The 23,530-nt window shown below is 46.3% G+C and overlaps 1 long non-coding RNA gene across 5 annotated transcripts; it reads right to left on the minus strand.

Annotated features, from left to right (window-relative positions):
• Positions 1-4,930: 4,930 nt before the first annotated feature.
• On the minus strand, positions 4,931-9,057 carry LOC117834140 (uncharacterized). 5 transcript variants are annotated; one of them, XR_004635710.2, is made up of 4 exons: positions 8,604-9,057; positions 7,478-8,466; positions 6,373-6,534; positions 4,931-5,405 (listed from the first exon to the last, which is right to left on the minus strand). It is a non-coding gene; the product is annotated as an uncharacterized lncRNA (long non-coding RNA). The 5 variants fall into 5 exon arrangements; XR_004635708.2 differs by having other exon boundaries at positions 7,478-8,515; XR_004635709.2 differs by having other exon boundaries at positions 7,478-8,518.
• Positions 9,058-23,530: the final 14,473 nt, after the last annotated feature.

A 23,530-nucleotide genomic window follows, 5' to 3' on the forward strand; every position in this document is an offset into this window, starting at 1 on the left:
AAACGGGTGAGAGAAGGAGCCGCTCCCAAGTTTCTTGGGTGTGCACTGATGCTCTAGAGGAGAGTGTGTGTGTTCTGTTGGCTTGAGAGTCCTCCCGGTATTGGGCCCCTGGTTCTCCTTTTATAGTGCAAGGAGGGCTCAGGGTTACAGGTGAACCGGGTCTTGTGGAGAAGTAAAAGAGATAAGCTAAGTAAGGTAAAGTACAAGAAGAAGGACCAAGTCCCCGGGTCGCCGCCTCCTGCTCCGGCCTTCGACTCGTGTCAGCGCGTCCACCGGAGCGGGGCCGGCTGTCTTTGAGTCTTGTCGACGATCTTCCTAGCGACCGCTGCCGCCAAGCATGATGATAGTGTCCGGTCGTGGCAACTGTGCACGTTGGGGGAGACGGCTGACCCCTGTTGTATTGCTTACGGCCCGTGGGACACGGACGTCGCGTCCCTGTCGTCGGATACGTGGGGCACGAGAACGGGCGGAGCTTCCTCCTGTGCCGGGCGGCGCCTGCCATGAGTGCCTTGTGGCCACTATAGCCTGTGCGGTCGTGGCTACAGTGTTCCGCCCGGGTACTTGTGGCGGTCACGTTGAGAGGCGCGGGCACCTTTCTGCGCGCCAGAGCCGCGGTGCATTTATGGCAAGATCGATGAGGGGGCCCACGAGATCCATACCCTCGTCTGCCGGTCTACGCCCGAGGCGGACCCTCATCTTGTGGGCCCGGATGAGTCCGACCCCCTACGCCCGGGGTCTGGCGAGGCAGAACCTTGCGGCGAGGGGTCGGGCGCATCCGACTGTGGGACCGTGGGTCGAGCGAGGCGGAGTTTTGCCATCGAGGGGTCGGGAGTGTCCGACCCTAGGGCCCTGGGTCAGGCGAGGCGGAGCGGGATGTTTCCTGCCCATGCTGGGCTGGCGGCAATCATCATTACCGCAGGTGGGCCTGGGCCTTCATGATTGTTGTTTTAAGGGGCATTAGGAGGTCATTAATATTTCCCCCCAACAGTAGCCCCCGAGCCTATGGTGGAGCAAGGATGCTCCTCCAGAGGCTGCTCTCGTCGTTCGTCGGGGATCTCTGTTCGCCCTGCAGGCAGTAGTTGATCAGGGATAGGGAGTGTTGTTGGTCCGACTTGGCGGGGGGTTTGATCAGGCGGGCTGTCTTGTGGATGACTTGGCGTGGGAGGATTCCTCATTGTTCCGTAGGGCACTCCCACCTCAAGACCTCAAATCGTGACCACACGCGTGGTCATTGGTTGCGATGCTAGCCCCCGAGCCCCCACGCGTTGTAGGAGACCGATCGGAAGGCTAGATCGGCTTTTGATCGTTACCCCTCAAGCGTCCGTTCGCTGAGACGAAGGGGGTGAGCCGTGCCACGCTATCCTTGTTGGACAAACCGTGGTGCTCATTGAGCTACGAACGTATCGGTTCGAGTGGAGTCTCGGTCCCCATTCGAGGGGGTCCGGCTCGGGCCAAGCTGGTGGCGTACTCCAGATTCGGACTGGCCAGTTCATATAGTTCCCAAGTCCGTTCGATCGGATTCGGAGGCTCGTTGCCTTTCTTCGGGGAAAAACCATGAACTTAGACGCTAGCCCGAACTCGAACGTGAGGTCGGGACGCCCTTAGCTTTCGCTCGCCTAGGTGGTGGCCGCTAGCGGACCCATCCCTTCTCACCCCTTGCTCGGTGGATATCCTGGGGCCGCTGTCGAACCCTCTGGAGGGCCAACCTTCGAACCCCTGGACCGTAATGGGCCGTAAGAGCGTTTTCAGCTCTATATCCCTTTTTTACCTGAAGCGAGCCCTAGTCCGCTTGCAGAGAAAGTTGTGCGTATGACCTCCGGGAGTCGAAGCGGCAGAAAACACCGAGCTCGTGGGGTAAGGAGGCACGGTGTTCCCTGCGGTTAAAAGGAGATCGTGCGTACGGTTTTCGGAGAAAGGCGGAGGTGACGGGATGTACCTGACGTCGGAATAGATGCGGTCGGTTCGTATTTCGTTTGCCGCGCGCTCCTTATAAAGCGAAAGAGCTTTCTTCGTCATCATCCTCATCATCATCATCGTCGTCTTCGTCCGTAGTCGTGCTTAAGCCCCTCCGCAGCCTTCGGGGTTCCGCTGCGGCCTTTTTCTTCTTCTGGCGATTGGAGGCGCCTTCGTCAGCATCCTCCTCCCGCTTTGCCTTGCCCTTGGAGTGATCGAATATCGTCCTGACGGCCTCCTCGCCCGAGGCAAAGTCAGCGGCAATGTCGAGGAGCTCCTTGGTGGTCCGTGGGCCTACACGTCCCAGTTCGTGGACCAGAGACCTACAGGAGGTCCCTGCCAGGAAGGCCCCGATGACGTCGGCGTCGGCGACGTTGGAGAGCTCGGGGTGCTTCCTGGAGAAGCGTCGGATGTACTCTCGGAGAGTCTCACCCGACCCCTGGCGGCAGCTCTGGAGGTCCCAGGAGTTTTCGGGGTGCATGTATGTGCCCTGTAAGTTCCCTACAAAGATTTCTTTCAGGTCGTTCCAGTTACGGATCCGACCTAACGGAACGTGTTCCAGCCAGGCTCACGTCGAGTCGGCCAAGAACAGTGGGAGGTTGCGAATGATGAACAGGTCATCATCCGCTCCTCCGGCCTGACAGGCAAGCCGATAGTCGCTGAGCCAAGGCCCGAGGTTCGTCTCCCCAGAGTATTTGGCCACGTTGGTGGGCTGTCTGAAGCGCGCTGGGAACGGCGCGTTCAGGATGCGCGTGGAGAAGGCCCTGGGCCCGCCGGGTCGGGGCTCGGGCTCCGATCTTCTTCACCGTCGTGGCGACTACCACGATGTACGTGGTAGTCGACCGTGGTAGTCGCGGTCGGCTCTGTCCTCCCTGTCCACACGGGAGCGCCTCCGCGTGTCCAAGGTGTCACAGGCGTCGCGGATGGGGCCGACGCGGTGGTGGACGGACGAAGCCCCGCCGCCCACGCGTGGTGGAGTCCGTCGAATGGGCGAGGCCCGGTTTCCCCCGTGGGAGGAAGGTTGGTGGACAGATCCTCCACGCCTCTCGAGAGGCGCGGAGGGTGTGACCCTGCTGGCGCCGTGTCTGCGTCGCCGGGACGCGGAGCTCTCTGCCTGCTGGACTGCTGCACACTCAAGCAAGTCGCACACTCAAGCAACTCGCGTACCTCGTGGTGGGCCTGATGATAAGGATTATTCAGTAATTTAGTAATTCATCCAATAGTCCCAGTAATTTATCTTCTAGCATTGTCTTTCATTTTTATCAATAGGCTTGTCAAGTTGTCATTCATTTTTATAAGTAGTCCAGTAATTCATTTTCTAGCATTTTCATTCATTTTTATCGAAGTATTTAACAACAGCGGGAGCGGCGGCGGCAATAGCAGCGGGGAGTGATGCGCGCCAACGACGGCAGGGATTCGTGAGCTTCCCCCATCCAGATCCTTGACGAACCACCGCGCCCATCATCAATTTCCCAGTAGGAAGCGGTGCATCCTAAAGGAGCTCCGAGCCTCTGATGTACAAGCTTGCCTCCTGTTTTTTAATTTTTTTAGGCACCTGGGGTGAGCTACGGACACTCCCTTTTTAGTGTTTCATAAGAGTGTTTTTTATTTCAGAAGTTAGAGTGCTTATTTTTACTATTTTATTTTGTCTCTTTTGTTTTGTTTCTGATTCAGTCGTAGTATTGAACTGCACATCATTGGTCATTCAAGATGCAATGCTAAGCAGCCAATCTAGCTCAAAATCATAGTCTCTTTCTTTTAGATCATTAATCTTCCAGAATTTATCAGATTATCTAACCTCTCATTCGATTGATGATCTTACCAGTAAATGGGAATGTGTGTTATATTTACTGTATGAGACTCATCCTGCGACCATTCAACCAACATTTGAAGAAGAAAGGTGCTACTACTAGTTAGGTTTCCAGGTGAAGAATTTGAGCTACGAGTAGTTTCCATGTGAAGAACTGGAGCAGTGTCTCGACTAGCTCCGCATTGCTTGCTTTGCCCAACCATTAACTGAAGAATTTGATCTGCGAGTAGTTTTTCCATCATATGAATTTAATTAGCGTATTCTTAATGAGCAAGTTCTCAATAATAAGTCAGAATTCATTCAAAAAATAATAATAATAAGTCAGAATGGTCATATAAGTGCAGTAATGGAGTAAGGGCAGTCCCAATGGGAGAAACCATCGTAGTTCCCATAGTCTAAGATATTGTATCAAGAAATCATCCTTCACAATGCAATTTTTTTATCTAGAGTCTAAACAAAAATCCAACCAATCATTCTCTCTTCTAGTACCAGATCCTTAATGCACGTAAAGGAGACCCGGTGCTTGGTGGACTCCCTGTTCCAGGCGGACTGGATCCAGAGAAGGCCGTTGGAAACCGGTGGTTTCTCCGCAATACCATTTCTCTAGTTTGTTGGTGCGTTGATTCCCGTGAAGACTTAGTTTCTTAAGAAGGAAACTATTTCTTAGTTGTGTGTTCTCTCTACATTAACTTCATTGCCACATGAGCAAAAAGTTAAGTTGTCAAGGTAATTAATAGATATAGAAACTATATCATCAATGTCCCATTGGGACTGCCCTAATAGGATCGAGGAAAATGATTTTTTAGTAACTCGTTCAGTAGTCCAGTACTATATTTTTTTTCATACTCTTAGTGTATCCTAATCGATGCAGCCTCCAGGCTCGCGTTCGTAGCGAGCTAGCCCAGCGCTTCGATCATTTACTGCCTGGTCCGTAATCAGCGGCAGGTTGGCGTTTTTTGCCTTCCGTACTGATTAACTAATATAGTAACTACGACAAAGGTGCAAAGCTGACTGCTGCGACGCTAGGATCAATAGTAATCCGTGATGCTGAGGACACGCATGCTTATGATAATTAGGATATGAAGTTACAATAATTTGATATTAGCTATTCGAGGAACCAATCACTATAAAGACCAATTTATCGTGATACAGTTACGATAATTCGAATGCTCAAGACGACAACATAGACTATTTACTAGAATCAATATGTCGCATACTACATTGTGTCGTAACTTACTGTAACTTAGCCTATATGTTGACTATAATATAAGGTGATTTACCACTATACAGATTGAAACAAGTGTTTTCTTTAATATAGAATCTAAAGTGCTTTCTTCCACATTTTATTTGGCACTGCTCCAACCATACAATCTGGATTTTTACATGGATATAACACAACAATCTGAGTTTGCGCCAAACAGTCTGCTGCTTGCTTGCCCTAGCTCCAACTGATTTTGATCATAAGAATTGTCTGGGGAGACGGAATAAGCTCATCGGAGTAGAACTAGGCAGGGTTGGCAAGCGCAGTGCCCTCCATATCCTTTGGCCTCAGAATATAGGAAGTGGTGAGCCCATGCAGGTAGGCACCAGGATGGTGGAGAGAAGGCACAAGTGCCCAGTAACTCCCACGAGGCATCATCACCTGGAATCATTTAAAATGAGAACATTAGTAATTAATATGATAATTCAACATGCATGAAACCCTGGAACTGTACAATTTTTAATTAAACAGGCATGCTGGAAAAGAGCCACAGTTATATTTCCAAATTTTATATGGCAGCTGAGGAAGTAAATTTATGATAATGCCATGACTGCAGTAACAAGATTACCAGAGAAAGAGAGCTCTAGCTTGCCAATGAGTATCTTACATACTTATTTGGACACATAATCAGCCATGTCGATAAAGATCGAGGCCTGTGTGCCCCAAGTCCGGCAAGAGTCTTCTTATTGTTCATGTTCAGTGGGTAGTAAAGCATATATAAACGCAACTCTAACCTAAACTGAGTCACCTTTTCCAGCATCTGTGGTAAAATAAATTAGAAGGGGTAATGAACTAACTAGAACAAAAATGCAGCGAGCAAAGAAATTGCTTTAGCTTGACAATAACGTATTGGTCAGAGATGTTTTGGTGTACTAGGAGATTATCTCACAGGCACTAACGCAGCAAGGTAATCTTCATTCAACATCTGAAAACAAGACTAGTTTAAGGATCTACAAAGCTATCTATAAGCAACTGATATATCAGAAATTTACAATAAGACAACCATAATGTCCATATAGTTTTGAGAAAACAGTAGTAAACTACAGAAGGTATTTACTACTGTAAAGGGACACTGAAGGCCTAGTGATCTAAAGGAACAATTGATTTTCCATGAGAACTAATATATTAAGTGCTGCTGAAAACTATCGCATTACTCATCTATAATCAGTTACACTAAAATAATGGATCACGCAATGTATAGGATGAAATTACAATAAGGCACCAATGGTTATCATCATTTTGATGTATATAATTTACAAGAAACACAATTTACTAAAATTAACATGAATATAGTCTACCATTTCCTTCTGCTGATAAAATAAGACAATAAAACACTGATTATGCTTACAACTGGATTTCCATTGGCAGTAATTTGCTCCATCTCTTGTGCGTGTGCGCTGCGACGGAGATCCATCAGCTACTGCAGGAAAATCGATTAGCTGATATGGGTGCACGGGTGATGCTGGTACTGTTCCGGATCGAGGTGCACGGAGATCCATCAACATTCATTCTGCATGCAGCAATAAAAATTGGAGGTTTGTCACAAATTTGAAGCACAAAACAGATGAATCGATGAAAGCTAAGAAGTCCGTACCCATTCAGATAAGTAATTAGCATGAATTCCTAAATTTACAAAAATAGCATGAATTCCTAAATTTGCAAAAATACTGACCAAGTTCTGACATAAATGGTAATTGTAGTTCCATGATACATAAAGGACAGATCCACACAAATGAACAACTCTTAAACATGTTGAAACCGGCTTGCTTAAAAATAGTAAATTATATAGTGAATTTACCGCGGTGAAGGACCCTGAAGGTCTCCTACAATTACCATAATTGTTTACAGTAAAATTATGAGAACTGATGGAAAAAAAACTGAGTAAATGGTATGATATATTTACAATAGCGCTATGCACCTAAAGACCATCGACTCTCACTAAGAGAAATTACGAGAATTTTGAAATAACCAAAATTTTAGTTCCGTGAGCAAAAGATAAAAAGAAGGTGCTTCACAACTAATGAACATGAGTCCAAGAAACTACTATGGTTAATTTACCACATAATTGATCAGTCAAAAATTACAGTAACACAATGATGGCAGATGTAATTTTCTGACTATGATTTGATAAAGAAAGTTCTTGACAACTAATGAACATGAGTCCACGAAACTACTATAACATTCAGTTCCAACAATATTAAAAGTTTACTAGTGAAATCCACATAAATCGAAATGTAGTAAAGTATTTGGTTAATTTACCATTGTGCAGGGTCAATGGAGGCCTAGTAAATTACAAGAATTATTTACTATGAAGCCTGATAATTTACTATAAGAGCGATAAATCATCAAAAAAATTATTTGTACCTAAAACCTATGCAGCAGCCAGCTGGTGCCTAAAGTGCTAAACCTGCCTGTACATAAAATAGATGGAATCAAACAAGATATATGAAAACCTGGGGCGATACGCAGCCTGCAGGTATCTAAATTCGACTGAATTAAACCATATGCATCAGCCAACGGAACTGACCCTTCACCAGTGAACGGTAATTATATGAACAGACTGGTCCCTGTTCCTGCATTTGTTGTGAATGAAAATTAGAATGAATAAACATGAATGACAACAAGTAGGACTGATCCATACTAATCAGAGACTGATAAACAATGTTTTTGCCTACAGTTATAAAGAACTCTGACTAAATATATGAATTATTCAGGTCATCAGACAGGCAATCAAACTTCACAGAAATATGTTGGTGTTCATCGTATACTAGCTCTTTCATCTCAGCTAGATGTGTAAATTTGATGTGCATCAGCTAATGATTGAAGATGTTACAGACGTGGATTTACAATATATCGCATGACTATGGCAACGAACAAAGAGAATGGAACTGAACCTTCACCAGTACAGCGGTGGGTCATTTATCAGCAAAATTACAATATGCTAGGAAGCTATAGAGTTACAGTAACAACAGCAAGAAAAATTGACATATCAAATTTTTTATTCTAGTAAAATATGGCCTGGGATTTATAAAGTGAGAATTGAGTTACCACACAACGGGTAAAAAAAATAACTTCACTGGTTCACAATCAACCACATTACATGATGGAATTTTCCCAATTACACTACGTGGATAGAATCAGGAACCAAATGATTGTGATTTCCATTGGGAAAATATAGAAAGAAAACTGGCAGATATCTCTTTGCTCGTATTGAGGATGCAGCAGATCTGCTGGAACAAATCGATTTCAAGCTGCAAGGGTGAAGAAATTGAAAATCTCACTGAGAAATTAGGACTCACTAACGAATAAAAAGGCAGCAGCAAGAAAAATTGGGGGTAATCACAACTTGCAGTTGCATGCTCATCTGCAGCCTAGGTGGCCGGATCTAGCGCAGGCATTTGGGCATGTTTGATATAATCTACTTGGAAAACTAAACATTCTCCTGAAAGAAATATGAGAAATCAGATCAGGCTCAAATCCTCAGCTCCCATCTGCTGGCAACAGGGAAAAATTAGTTGGAAGGAGTAAATTACTGAAACAATAAAATAAATAGGGCGAGGATTCTCATCAATAACATACCTAAAATCCGACCAACAGATGCTGCTGTGTCCTTTGTTGGACTCAAGAAGCAGCGCCTCCGTGCATCCTGCTCATTCGCGAGTCCCTGATCCGTACAGCCCAGCGTCGTCGCCGGTGGAGGATTTAGGCGCCCCCGATGGGAGCCGCCGCCGCCGCCGGCGCCGCACCTGGAGATCCATGGTCGCAGAAACGCGGGTGGGGTTCAGATGTCCCATCGTCGAATCATCGTGGCAGACCGGGTCACCGTTGAAGCTGTGGTCGGAGGGTGGGGAGCGGAGGTTGCCGGATCTGCACGCCGCACCGCCGTCGCGGGGGAGCGGCGCCTGGTTTGCGATAGAGGAGGGGGGGCGCAATTTCGGGCGGTGGGTGCGAGCTGCTGCGAACCTGAATCGTGCAACAGGCAAGCCGTGCGAGAAGACGAGACGTGCGGGAACTGGTGCTCGGAAACGTTGGGTTGGTCCGCCCGAACATAGAATATATATATATATATATATATAAAGAGAGAGGGGAATATAGTATACCTTAGGTATGGAATAATATTCCGTACCCGAGCTCACCCGCGGATCCGGCTCCCACCTCCTCTCCCGCCAGTTTTTCCTCTCCCGCTTCCCCTAGTTTTTTTTTCCGACTTTTTTCCCCGAACGTGGGTCTTCCTGTCGTGGGTGGTCCGTTCAGTTCCTGTCCGTCTAGTTCTCATGCTAGCGGACGCTGCCGCTCGCCATTCGTTGCAGCCGCCGCTCGCCAACCGCCGCCGCCGGCCCCGCGCGCCAACCCCTATGAGCTCCGGCACCAGCTCGTCGCCGCCGCCGACTCCGCATCTGGCATCCAGTCGCCTCCGCCTCTCTCCATCCGCAGCCGCCGTCGCCGCTCGCCATCCGCAGCTGCCGCCCCGCCCCTCTCCTCCTCCGCATCGACGCCGCGCTGCCCCTTGCGTCGACCCCGCACCAACTCTCTCCTCCGCGTCAACCCCACGCCGCCCCTCTCCTTCGCACTGATGCCGCGCCGGACGCCGCAATAGCCGTCCAAGCTCTAAGGTAGAATCTGACCGGTTCCTTGTGCTTTCCTATTGTTATCAGACTGTACTTCAGCTCCTGTTCATTTGTTTGGTCTTTGCGTGAGATGGATCCAGCAACTGATGCCTTCTTGGTATTTTTTCTTTGTGGATTACTAATTTCAAGTTTGCAGTAAAGAGTGGATTGGGAATTGTAGAATCCATAGTTTGTTGGCTGAGGGATGCTGGTTCCTCAGATAAGAACTAGATGTGTATTTGTTGGTTGAGGGATTCCTGTTCAGATAACTAGAGCTTTATTAATTTCCCTTTTTCTCTTATAAACAAATTGATGAGTTTTATTTGTGAATATGTCTAGATGAGTTCCTGTTCAAAATTCAGATATGCAACTTGTTTTCATTCAGTGATGTAAATGTTCAGATGTGCATGCTTCCTACTGGCTGATATGCATTCATTTCATCCAAGAGATGCTTATCTGATTTGCTAATCCAAATTTGCTGCTAGGTGCAGGCTTGGTTTGATCACCTGATATGAGTTAATATATTTGGATCAATATACTTTGTTAATCATTCCAGATGTTTTGGAAGCTTGGCACTTGAAAACATTGTGGTTCATGAGCTTGCCTGATCAATATGCCTTTTTTTTAATCTGAAATGATTATGGTAAGCCCGATTGGCATCTTTTTTGAGCCCCGGTGTTGTGGGTTGCTATTTTTTCAGAGATGACAGGATGGGTCCTGCTGCCGAGCCCATTGTTACTGTCAAGCTGTAGGTGGCGAGCAGAACGCCAACATTGTGACGTGAATTCCTCAACCTCTGCTGGCTCCAACCCAAACACAACCTTTGGAGCATCCTTTGTGCAGGTGTTGAGCGTCAGGACCATCTTCCTGTGAAACTTCCATGTGCTGAGATTAGGTTCCTGCCTGCAGCTTTGATCTGGTTACCCATTTTCCCCATTCTATTCTTCAACTCCCATTCATTTTGTTTTAGCTCTTGCATGAGATGGGTCCTGCAAACTCTTTCTTCTTGATATTAATATACATATTTTTAAAATTGATTACTAGTTAAAGTTATGTAGTAGAGGGCGGACCAGAGTGCCACTTCCGTAGTTGTTATATGAACTAGCCGTTGATTAATTTTCTGGAATCCTGTAAGTATCCAGTATTCTTAAATTGCACGTATTGAACTTTAGGCATGCCTTTCAATATTGATATATCTATGTATGTGGTAGCCGATGTTACAGATTTAAGGTTCCTGGATTTTACAGCTTATAAATTGTTTGCTTAGGAGTTAGGACACCTTGCAGTGAGATGGCATCCAATAATCTCTGTTGCTTTGTTCGATTTGGTTGGCACTACTCTTAATAATAAGTCAATCTATACAGTTTCTCTATCCTGGCGGTAGGAGAAAAGTACTAGGAACTGTTGGGTGTTCTAATTGAAGACTAAGTTTTTTTTATATTGTATGCTAGTAAACTAGTATGCCATATACCCAGCTTTCTATGATAACAATTTGAGATTAACTGAGTGCCATGGATTGTTGTATTTGAGTTAGAAAATACTTTGCATAATTTTACATAACATTGAATTTTTTGTGTGCTCACACAACATTATTTGCAATCCGACTTCTGTTCACTAGTTTCATTCTAACATGGTCTGTGTGTGAAGAGATATTTGCATTCAAATACATCATTATTTGCAATAAGAAAAACTAAATCAATGCCAGATTACATAAAATCTATTTTTTGTGTGTTTGCATATGACATTACTTGCCTTCAGGCTACTTTGGTTCCAAAATGACTTTTATGGTTAATCCATTTTATATGGAAGACAGTGAAGCTTTTGCATGTACATCTAACTTGGAACGAGAAACCAAGACTGCGTGTAATTGAAGTTTTCTGGTCACACATCATACTATTTATGGTCAGGCCAGTTTGGTTGCAAACAACTTAGGTCTTATGGTTCAGTCGCTTCATTTTGGAAGATAGCAAGATTTTTACATAATATGCCACTATTTGCCACAAGGAACCTATCTTGATTCTTGATTTAGTTCCAGTGACATATAATTTATGGTCCATTCTTCATTTGGAAGATGATGAGGTTATACTACATTGCATATAATTGAATTTTTATTCTCAGAGTCAGACATGACACCACTTGTGGCGAGGTTATTTCATTTTCAAGGATTCACTCACTTCAATTGGAATGTAGCAAGGTTTCTGCACCTATATTTCATTATTTACAATTACACATTCATAGAAGCTTTTCTATCCACATGTGACATTGTTATACGCAACCTTTTGTTATCATGTTCTATTGCAGGCTCGGGCGGCAGCGAGTACAACGAGGTCACAAGCAAACTTCAGGAACGAATACACTAACAGAGATTGCAATGAGCTCACTATGGTCTGCTTCTGATTAAGACACCAGGAATTTGTAGTGCAATGCATAAAAAGTTGTAGTATTGTTTAGATGCCCACATGTTTCAATATGTTGTTTTCACGGTCCGATTTCAATCTGTTTGTGTACAAGTAGGTCACAAGCAAAGTGACTACGAGGCAGATAACATTCGTCACGGAGAGGACAGAGAACAAAGATTCATTAACCAATTAGTATTCTTGGGACACCTGGCTGCTCAGTCTATTGCAAAATTCCCTGTGTCATGAAATTGAGACACCTGGTCGCCAATTTGTGGGCCTGTTCGCTTCAGCTTATTCGGCCGGCTTATCAGCCACCAAATAGTATTTTCCTCTCACAACAAATCAGCCGTTTCGACTTTTCAGCCGGCTTATAAGCTGAAGCGAACATGCCGTATTGCCAGATTTATCACGAATGTAAAGATCACCCAGTCATTGAATATTTGCTGTACTAGCTCTCCTTTCAATTAATAAAAAAAGATAAGTTGGAGCTTAAGACCGTTTGATATGATGAACAAATATTTTGGTTATGGAAACACGACAATTTCAACAGTTCAATCTAAACATTCTCCTTTCCAAGGACCTGAAAAAGCGATGGTTTCAATCTCCCAGTATGAGGTTGATCTTGCAGATGGTGCTCGGGTACCGAATAAGTATTCTGCACCCTGGTACAGGCCTATATATATATGTGTGTGTGTGTAGGCCCATACTAAAAATCTGTATAGATCTATCGAAGCTGTAGCAATGGCTAAGCATGTGATCTTCCTTATGTTGCTCATTTGCGCTGCCCTGCAAGCCCAAGCCAACATCGAGGTATGTAGTTGCCAGAAGAAGCCAACATAACTGTTATATATCTCTTTTTCTTGTAACATTCGTTGTATTCTAACTAAACTCTCTTCTTCTTAATGAAAAACGTGTTTGGCACGTTCTAAAAAATATACCTGTTATATGTTTACTTTCTCCCTCCGTAGAGCTATAGACTTATATGTACTTCAATTACATGAATTGTTTTTAATATGTGTGTGTACCTGTAATTAATAGTTGCAAGACCACAAGCAGGATGAGGCTGCCCTTGAAGTAGACACCATGGGCGCCAGCGATGAGTGCCAATACACACTCGCGATTAAGACGGGGACCTGGTTCGGGGCCGGCACCGCCTCTAAGCTTCGCTTCGCAATTTTTAATGGTAGGGAACCTGCCATCACGAAAGTGATGGACACTGTCCATGAGACAGGGACTCTCCGCACCTTCGAGTTCAAAGACAAGTGTCGGAAATGTCTGTGCTACCTCAGGATAAACAGCGACTGGGAGACCCAGTACGGGATCCACCCCAACTGCTACTGCGACTGTGCCGGAAGTGGAAGGTGGACCAGTGGCTCGGCCCCAGGAGGAAGGAATCGTTGTACGCTGACGACTGTGCCGATGTGCTAGCTGATGAGGAGAATTGTGGTCCATCATCTTTCTCTATAATCTAAGCTATCGCATGTGTTACCTACCCACAGACATCATGCCCAGCTGCTGCTTGAGAGGCAATAAATAAAAAACGATCACTCGGGTCGGTCGTTACCTATTATGATATGCCCTTGGTCATGTATAATACGTATGTAATAAGAATAACGATGGTCGTGTCGTGGTACCGTCTCCTACCATACTATGAATGAATAAATTTCCACTACTCTCGTCTTTAATTCGGTCCTTTTTTATAATATATGGCACCGTTGGCCTCAGGTTGGGTCTCTCTGTATTTTTCTGACCATATTTAGAGATCGTGTCTGACCTGCCAAACATTGATGCTCCAATTCCGGGCTTCATCATTGGCTTCGAATGAACCTCTCCAGCTAGGAAAAGCATGCGTCTCCTCTGCTCTGTTGTCAATCATGGAAGACATATCCCCGTGCAGCTTCGTTCTCTGCAATCGCCATCACGCTAGATTGTCCTCATCAGTTTTAACTTCACGGCACACTACAAGAAAACCTCTCATGTCTACCGGCTAGAAACCTCTGTTTAGTACAGCTGGGCTCCCCACCAGCACTGCCAAATTGAGATTAAAAGCCTCGGCCTTTGGTACCGATCAATACGACCAATACTAAAGGAAATATTTAATAATGATTCGTAACACAATCATGCGCGGTGCGTAGGATTCAAACGCATCACCTCTCATGCTTGTACTAGCTATATATGAATTTCTAGAATCTACAACATTAGTTCAGCTTGTACTAGTTTATTTTAGTTTTAGTAAAAAATAAGAAAATAATTACAAGCAAAATGTACATACATATACGAAGGCTATTTTACCTTAATGCATTCACTGCATTATGGCGAAGCTTAGTCAACCTCATGAATTATGGAATGACGATGATTGCCGTGCCACAATCATATCGATCCATATTTATTGTGATATCAAGCTAGCAGCTGGTACACCATCCATATCCAAGTGCCTTTCAAGGACGTATCTGGTGGAAAACAATATACCTTGTGCAACATTGGAAACTCTTAATTAAAGCCACAAGATGTTAATCCAATGAATAGGGTTAGAGATGAGGTTAATTTGCGCTTAACCTCCCACCGGTCACCAATGCAAAATAGTTTTTTTCCCAATTCCACCTCTCCTGGACATTTGCGCAGAAGCCGAGCGTGATCTTGTTGAGGTCCCGCTGCAGCACCGCGCCGCTCCAGATGTTGGCGCCATGTTGGCGCCATCGTGGACGGTGACCTTGCCACCGGCGAGCACAGCCTCCGGGCTGACGTACGCGTGGACGGCCACCTTGGGCATCCACTGTCCTAGCGGCACCAGCTGCGGCTGCCCATGGTAGTCCCACTGGACCTGATCTGTGCCCACTGTCGCGGCCGCAGCCGCGCTTGGGGCAGCATCGGGGTGGACTGCACGGCGGGGGTAGTGGAGGTGGTTGAAAGGAGGCGGCGGAGGGAGGGCGCCGTGGCAACAGCGGAGGAGGTGGCGCGGCGGGAGAGGCGCAAGAGAGAGGTGGCTGCCATGGTGGTGGTGGTCGTCGGAGGTGGAGAGGTGTGGCCGTGCACGTGAGCGGAGTGGGCGGAGGGGGCGATGGGTTCGTGGGGATGTTTACGATGAGTTGTTGGATGGAAAAAACCTATTTTGCATTGTTAAGCGCAAATTAACCCATCTCTAACCCTACCTATTGGAATAGCTTCTTGTGATCTTGATTAAGAATTTCCAAGGTTGCACAGAGTATCTTGTTTCCACCTGATATGTTCCCCCCTTGCACAGCACATCACTACTGAATATGATTTTTCTCCATGGAATGAATATGATTTTTCTCCATGGAATGAAGGCAGTTTCTCAGCTACTCTGTCCGTTCGAAATTACAATGTTCGTTTTATTTTGTTATTAGGATAAGCCTTTCACCAAACACTGGTAGAGGATTGGCCTTTAGTCCCGGTTGGTAGGGTGCATATCTCTCGGATATCCATCCGGGATAAACCAACCGGGACAAAAGGGGGGGTCTTTAGTCCCGGATCTTTTAACCGGGAGTAAAGGACCCCCTTTAGTCCCGATTGGTGTCACCAACCGGGACTAAAGGGCCTGCCACGCCAGGCGCGGGACAGGCCCTTTAGTCCCGGTTGGTGACACCAACCGGGACTAAAGGGGGTCCCTTTAGTCCCGGTTGGATTTCCCAACCGAGACTAAAGGGGTCCCCTTTAGTCCCGGCTCGATTCCAACCGGGACTAAATGGCGCTTGCATGGCACTGCCGTGACGCCTGAATTTTTCATGCATGCATCACGTATACGTATAGTAGTACCGCGGCCCTTTTAATTTGTTAACCTTGTAGTTGAGATTTTTTTAGAACGAAATCAACTAGTATTTAAACGAATGGGATTTGTAATTATACAATTATTATATATATACACAATCCTTATACACAATTCATATACACAATTCAACTAGCTTAGTACAAATCGATCATAATTAGCGCGTATTATATATACAAATAAATCAAAGTATCTTCCTACGATCTTCCCGTCGTGGTGTTGCTGATCGGAGTGTCTAATTGTTGTCCATCATAATAAAATTCTCCTCTTGGATTTACCACCTCGTCCATTATGAATCCAATGAGACCTTCACATATTGCCGCTACTCTTTCTTCCTTCAAGAGTCCTTGTTGAATATTTAACATCTATAATTTGGAAATTTGTGAATATTACATGAACAAATACATATAAGGAGCTAGAAAATAATTAACTAGTAATATATTTATTTTACGTACTTTAAAGTTGTGCGGCATCATCTTCGGTCCCTTGGGTCCCAAAAAACTGTGCATGTGCTCACAGATGTAGTAGCCACATAGATTATTCCCGGGTTCCTGTCTTAAGCACTTCAGTGCGGAAAAAAATAAGTTATGAAATATTCGTGTTATACAATGTAATAAATGTGCAGACTTCATACGTACCGGGAAGTCTGTGTTCCATGTAAGATTTTCTTTGAATGGACCTTTGTGTGTCCTTATGAAATGTTTCCATGCGCTGCGGATTAGAATAATGAATGACATAGTGTAACAGGGATAAAATTTAGGAAATAAATTTTTGCATAGAGATAAAGGTCCAGAATTATTACAAGCCTAGCATGTCTTGCAATTCTTGGTAGTCCACCGGATCTTTCCTTAACGAATCAAAGACAGTGACGTGGCTTCTTTCAGGCTCAATTATAATAAGGATCCAGTGGAAGCTGCGTGCGTAAAATGTTCATGCATATTAGAGCTAACTAACATGTAGAGATAAGGAAAAAGACATCGAAAGTAGACGGTATACACACACTTACTTGAAGTTGTATGGAAGTAGTATGAAATCCTTGAATGTTTGTTTGTGTAGGAAATTGTATATTTCCGCAAAGGTTTTTTCCGGCGCTAATTGTATCTGTTGTTGGTTAACTACAGATGGATCCATGAAGCCTACATGTAGGTACGCCTCTCGGCGGCATGTCTGAATTAGCATCCTACATGAAATGGAAGATGAAGTTAGTACGGTGACGCACGCCAAAATTTACATGTAGAGATAATAAACGGACACTTACAGAATCCAAGCGCTGATCAGAGAGACGTCCAGGGCATCATGATGGTACACTTCGTATATATCCTTGAAGTATAGCCACAGCACTTTCTCCCCTTCACCGTGAAAATCTATCGGTTTTACCTTCATGCTGATCATCTCCCTCGAGTTGGCGGATGCCATCATGTACCATTGATGGAATTCGTACATCTTTGTTGATAGCTTCCGTACCATTGAAGGCTTTACTAGAGGTTTGCCTAGCTCATAAGTCCACTTCGGCTCAGGGGGCGGTGCAGTTGGCGTCTCGACTTGCTCTATGCATTCATCAAGTCCCAGACCTGTTTCTTCCATGAACTTCAATATATTTGCTTGTTGATCCAAGGGCATTGCTTTTACCCGTTGAGCATCTTTTTTTGATAAATGGCTGAGGTCGGGGACTGGACCGCTGGAGGATGATTTTCCTTTCCTTTTATCCTTTTAATCAGCCTTTACTAGAGCCCGTTCATAGTTTGACAAGAGTGGTATCCTTTTCTTGGCTCCTTCCTCCATCCTGATAAAAAAGTTTAAATCTCGCCGACTTACTGGCAGTGGCTCCATCTCCCTTGCCTTTTTTAATTCGGCTTGTTTCTTGAACCACTCACTGGCCTCTCGTTGGATTTCTGCCCACTGTTCTTCATGAGACATTGCCTCAAAGCGTTCCTTGCGAGCCACTTCAGGGTCGACCTTTGTTTTCTTCTTTCTCTGTCTTTGCTTGGGAGGCGGTGCTCGTGACTTCTTGAGTGGTGCTGCAGGTTCCTTCGAGGGGGCCGCTCTTGGTGCCGGCGACGGTGATCGGGGAGGGGTGTTGTTATTGTCGTCGTCGCTCCCAGCACCAGCATGTGGTGGAGATGGAGACCTTGATATAGATGGAAGAGACGGTCCTGGAGCAGGAGATGCCGGTCTCGAGGTATGAGGAGAAGGTCGCTGCTGGGGATCTACGGGGAGCGGTCTTGAGGTCTGACGAGATGGCTCCGTGCGGGGAATAATGATGTAGCGTTTCTTCCATACAATGATCCCATGAAGCGCATCTGCCAATGTCTTTTCCCCGTCGCCTCCCGGGAAGTCGAGCTCTAGACCTTCATACTGGGGATCAACTATTTGCTCGACGCAGACGCTGGCGTAGCCTGTTGGAATGTCCATGCCATGACTACTCTGCCCTGCCAGGGTTGGTAACGCACTCCCGTACGCTACCTGTACATATAGCAAAAGTAAACAAGTTGAACTCCGATCTCGAGGCCTGGATCAATTGACAAGATTGCATAAATATTATGTATAAGTATACCTTAATAGTGAGGTTGCCGACCGGTGCATGCAGCTCACATGAGGTCCGTTGCGTGATGGCATCCACGGGGAACCGTTGCTCCTCCACGGGTAACCTGGGCGTCTGCGCATCGGGGACCCCTGTAGAAGCACAACTGCTCCCGAGGCGTTGAGAAGGGCTGACGGTGTGAGGATTCGGCATTGCTCCAGATTGCACCAACTCCGCAACTGCATCGGCCACCCGCCGATTGATTTCATCCATCATTCTTTGTTCTAGCATCTGCCGCCAGCTCTCCTCCATCTGTTCCTTTCTTTGCTTCCGGCTTCTGTAACAGGCGCTGTCGCCTCGGAAAGCGAACTTCCACGGAACCACCCCGAACCCCCGGCAACGTCCTGGGTGCTCTGGATTACCGAGGGCCAATGTGAGCTCATCATTTTCTCGGTCCACCCTCAACCTCCCAGCCTTGGAATCTTCAATGTTCTTCATGAGATGTTCGGCCTTCTCACGTATTGTGTCATTAAAAATCAGCGTCCCATCCTCTTGGCTTAGGGAGCCTCCATGAGCGTAGTACCAGTTCTTTGATCGTTCGGGCCATTCAATAGTTGCAGGTATGATTCCCCGTTCGATCAGGTCTTGTTCCATCTTCCTCCACTTGGGAATTGCTGAGCCATACCCACCTCGCCCCAAATGATGGTGGTAGCCCTTCTGACTAGCATTTGCTGTGTTGGTCGTGATCTTTTTCACACCTTCTTCACTCCTCTTGTATTCAACAAATGCATCCCAGTGGTCCCTCAACTTTGGCCACGCGTTGAAGTCTGGAGTTTTGCCCTTCTTGATGTAGTGGGTGTCCAGCATCTTCTTGAATGTCTGGAATTGAGTAGCCATCTTCTTAAGCGTCCACGCTTTGACATCCTTCTCGCTATATCCTTCGGGGAATGTGAAATGTCTCTTCACGTCTTCCCACAGCATATTCTTTTCTGTCTCTCGAAGGGTGTACGGATTATCGCTTCTGCCCTTCCATTCTCTGATGCTGATAGGCACGTTGTCCCGGACGATTGCCCCAATTTGACTCACGTACTTCTTTGCTACTTTCTCGGGAGCAACCGGCCTGCCCTCTTCTGTAACTTCGGCGATGACAAGCCTCCCTTCCATCACCTTTGTACGACCTCGGGTCTTCTGCCCTTGTGTCGATCCGGAGGGCTAACAGTTCAAGATTCGTTAATTAGTACGTAGTAGTAGCGGTGGCGTGAAACAATACAAGAATGGTTGTATATACCTCGCCGGAACCTTCCGCCACGGCAAGTTGTTGCTGCGGCTGTTGCTCTTCATTCCCATCGGCGGACATGTTGAGGAACATGTCCGCCTGGGTGCCCTCTTCATCCGTGTATGATAGTGGAATGTTGTCACCACTACCATCACCAGCGATTATCTGCTCCATGATATACCTTGCGGTCTCATCGTCTGTCATTTCAACTATTGATGGAAACATACATGGAATCATACATGACGGTCATAGAAATCGTCTTAATACAAATTTGTACAAAGTCCTACAAAGTCCGGAATCATACATGTATATAATGAAATCATAAAATAACACGAATCGTACAAAGTCCAGAATATTTATACAAATTTCTATGAATTTTGACGAATTTCTACAAATTTCTATGAATTTCTACGAATTTCTATGAATTTCTACGAATTTCTACGAATTTCTACGAATTTCTACGAATTTCTACGAATTTCTACGAATTTTGACGAATTTCTATGAATTTGTATGAATTTCTACGAATTTCTACGAATTTCTACGAATTTCTACGAATTTTGACGAATTTCTACGAATTTTGACGAATTTCTACGAATTTGTAACAATATCCACGTGCGGTGCCTAGGTTGTGACGGCGGCGATCAGGGCGGCGGAGGCGGGACGGCGGCGGTCAGGGCGGCGGTACGGCGGAGGCGGGGACGGTTCACCGGAACCACGGGCGGTGCCTACTAGGTTGTGATGGGCGGCGGGACGGCGGCGATCACGGCGGCTACTCGGCGGCGATGACGGTGGCTACAAGGTGGCGATCACGGCGGCTACTCGGCGGGACGGCGGCGATCACGGCGGCGATCACGGCGGCTACTCGGCGATCTCTGTGTAACTTAACAAACTAACTAGAAATCTAAAAATCTAACTTAACAAAATTAGAAATCTAAAAATCTAACTTAACAAAATTACAAATCTATCTAAAAATAAAACTTAATTTTCTAATTAACTTAAAAAGAAAACCCTCCGGCGCTGCTGGCCGGCGCGGCAGCGGACCTCTCGCGCGCGGGGCGGCGGCCGGGGCGGCGGGACGACGGCGGCCGGGTCGGCGGGACGGCGGCGGCCGGGGCGGCAGGACGGCAGCGGCCGGGCGGCGCGCGGGACGGCGGCGGCCGGGGCGGTGACGAGGACGAAGACGACGACGGCAGGACGACAGCGGCCGCGGCGAAGACGACGACGGCGGCTACAAGGGACGGCGACAAGACGGCGACGAGGGGCGACGAGGGGCGACGAGGATGTGGAGCCGGTGGCCGGAGGCGACAAGGGGGCCGGGGGCCGGGCGCGTCGACGGACGAGGAGGGGATCGAGGAGGGCCGGCCGGGGGACGACGACGGCGCAATGGGGGACGTCGACGGCGCAATGGGGGACGACGGCGGCGGCGGCCGGCGAGGGAGGCGGACGGGTGGCGACGGCGGAGAACGCGCGGGACTTGCGAAATTTTGGCTAAGTGTGTAACTGGCGGGGGGTAGAAGGGAGTACAGTTCCTTTTAACCCTCCCCCCTTTTATCCCGGTTCGTAATGGGACCCGGGACAAAAGAGCCTTTTGTCCCGGGTCCCGTCACCAACCAGGATAAAAGGCCCCCCCTTTTATCCCGGTTGGTGACGGGACCCGGGACAAAAGGGTGCCCCTGCCAGGTGGGGCTGGGAGCGTACCCGTTTGTCCCGGGTCCCGTCACCAACCGGGATAAAAGGGGGGGCCTTTTATCCCGGTTGCAGTTGGCAACCGGGATAAAAGGGTACGTTCGGGCGGGAGACGAAACGTACCCTTTTATCCCGGTTGCCGTTTGCAACCGGGATAATAGGGGGGCCTTTTGTTCCGGTTGCTGTTAGCACCCGGGACAAAAGGTCTTTTTTCCTATTTTTCTTCTCTCGCCTGTTTTTTGGAAATGGATTTTATTTTACCTTTTCACTGCATTTCAGGATGAAAAACAAAACCTTCACAGATTTTGTACATGCAAAAATATATTTAATTAACGAGTAAATTGACAATAAGTATGAAGTAATCATTAATTCTATACCAACTCATGTAGCCTGTAAAATATTTATTTTACTGCATTGCTGTGATCAAGAAATTATTCAATTAAATTATTTGAATGCGCAGAAAAATCCATGTTAGTATGTGGTTAACAATGTTCATGTATATCTAAAAAATCTTCACCTAACAAATTTAATAACACATGAAATCATACATAGGGTAAATTACAAATTGTATCAATTAATACACAAAGGTCATGTACATTTAACGCATTACAATACAACGTTGTAAAATTTCTTCTTCACGAAAGTTCCTTGATCATGATCGCGGCGTAAGTACGGAGCCTCTTCTTTGGTTAGCAGGATGCTTGGATCAACTTCAACGGCGAATGGAGGCATGCCATCAAACTGATCATAATCATCTGATTGGTCTGTTTTATCCTCGACTCCCACGATTTTTCTTTTACCTGGAAGAACTATGTGGCACTTTGGCTCCCATGCCTCATCTGGATTCCTCTTGGGTTTGCTGCACATGTCCTTCACATAGAACACCTGATGCACATCATTGGCAAGTACGAATGGGTCATCATTGTATCCAGTCTTGCTCAGATCTACTATTGTCATTCCGTACTGATCTTTGGTGACGGCAGTTAGCTTCACCCAATTGCAAAGAAATAGAGGGATGTACAGCGGTCCGTATTCGAGTTCCCATATCTCCTGTATGAAACCATAATACGACTCCTTGCTATTATTTCTGTCCATGGCATCTATGCGGACACCACTATTCTGGTTCGTGCTTTTCTGGTCCTGGGCTCTCGTGTAAAATGTGTAACCATTTATCTCATAGCCTTGGAATTTGACGATTGTGGTAGCAGGTCCCCTGGCTAACCAGGCAAGCTGTGGGTGAATCTCAAAGTTACCCATAAGTTGTTGGCGCAACCAGGAGGGAAAAGTTTCCATGTGATGACGGGTAAGCCAAGCATCGGATTTGATCAGGTTTTTGGAAGCTACCATCTGCCTGTGCTGCTCGATATACGGAGACACAAAGGATGACTGTTGTAGAACAGTGTAGTGTGCCTTGTCGAACAAATCAGTATCATTGCTCAAACTTGATTTCCTTCCAAGGGTGCCCATTCCTCGGAGCCTCCCCTCGTGGCGTGAAGTTGAACCCCAATCCAGTCAATTGAATCAATAAAATCAACACAAAACTCGATCACCTCCTCTGTTCCATATCCCTTGGCGATGCTTCCTTCTGGACGGGCACGATTACGAACATAGTTTTTTAGGACTGCCATGAACCTCTCGAAAGGCCACATATTGTGCAGGTATACAGGTCCGAGAATACCAATCTCTTTTACTAGGTGAACCAGTAAGTGCGTCATAATATTGAAGAAGGATGGTGGAAATAACAACTCAAAACTGACAAGATATTGCACCACATCGTTCTGTAGCTTTGATAGCTTGGATGGATCGATTGCCTTCTGCGAAATCGCATTGAGAAACGCGCATAGCTTTACGAGCGGCAACCGGACATTTTCTGGTAGAACACCCCTCAGTGCAACCAGAAGCAACTGGGTCATCAACATGTGGCAGTCATGAGCCTTGAGATTTGTAAACTTCTTTTGTTTCATATTTATTATTCCCTTTATATTCGAGGAGTACCCAGACGGGACCTTCATACTATTCAAGCATTCAAACATGCTATCCTTCTCCTCCTTGCTAAGAGTGTAACTGGCAGGACGTAGTAGTGCTGTCCATTATCTCTCTTTTCCGAATGTAGGTCATCTCGTTGCCCCATGGCTTTCAGGTCCTGTCGTGCTTCCAATGTATCTTTTGAGGTTCCATAAACACCCATGAAGCCTAGCACGTTCACGCAAAGATTCTTCGTCAGGTGCATCAC

This window comes from Setaria viridis, chromosome 8 (assembly GCF_005286985.2).
Source record: "Setaria viridis chromosome 8, Setaria_viridis_v4.0, whole genome shotgun sequence".
NCBI lineage: Eukaryota > Viridiplantae > Streptophyta > Magnoliopsida > Poales > Poaceae > Setaria > Setaria viridis.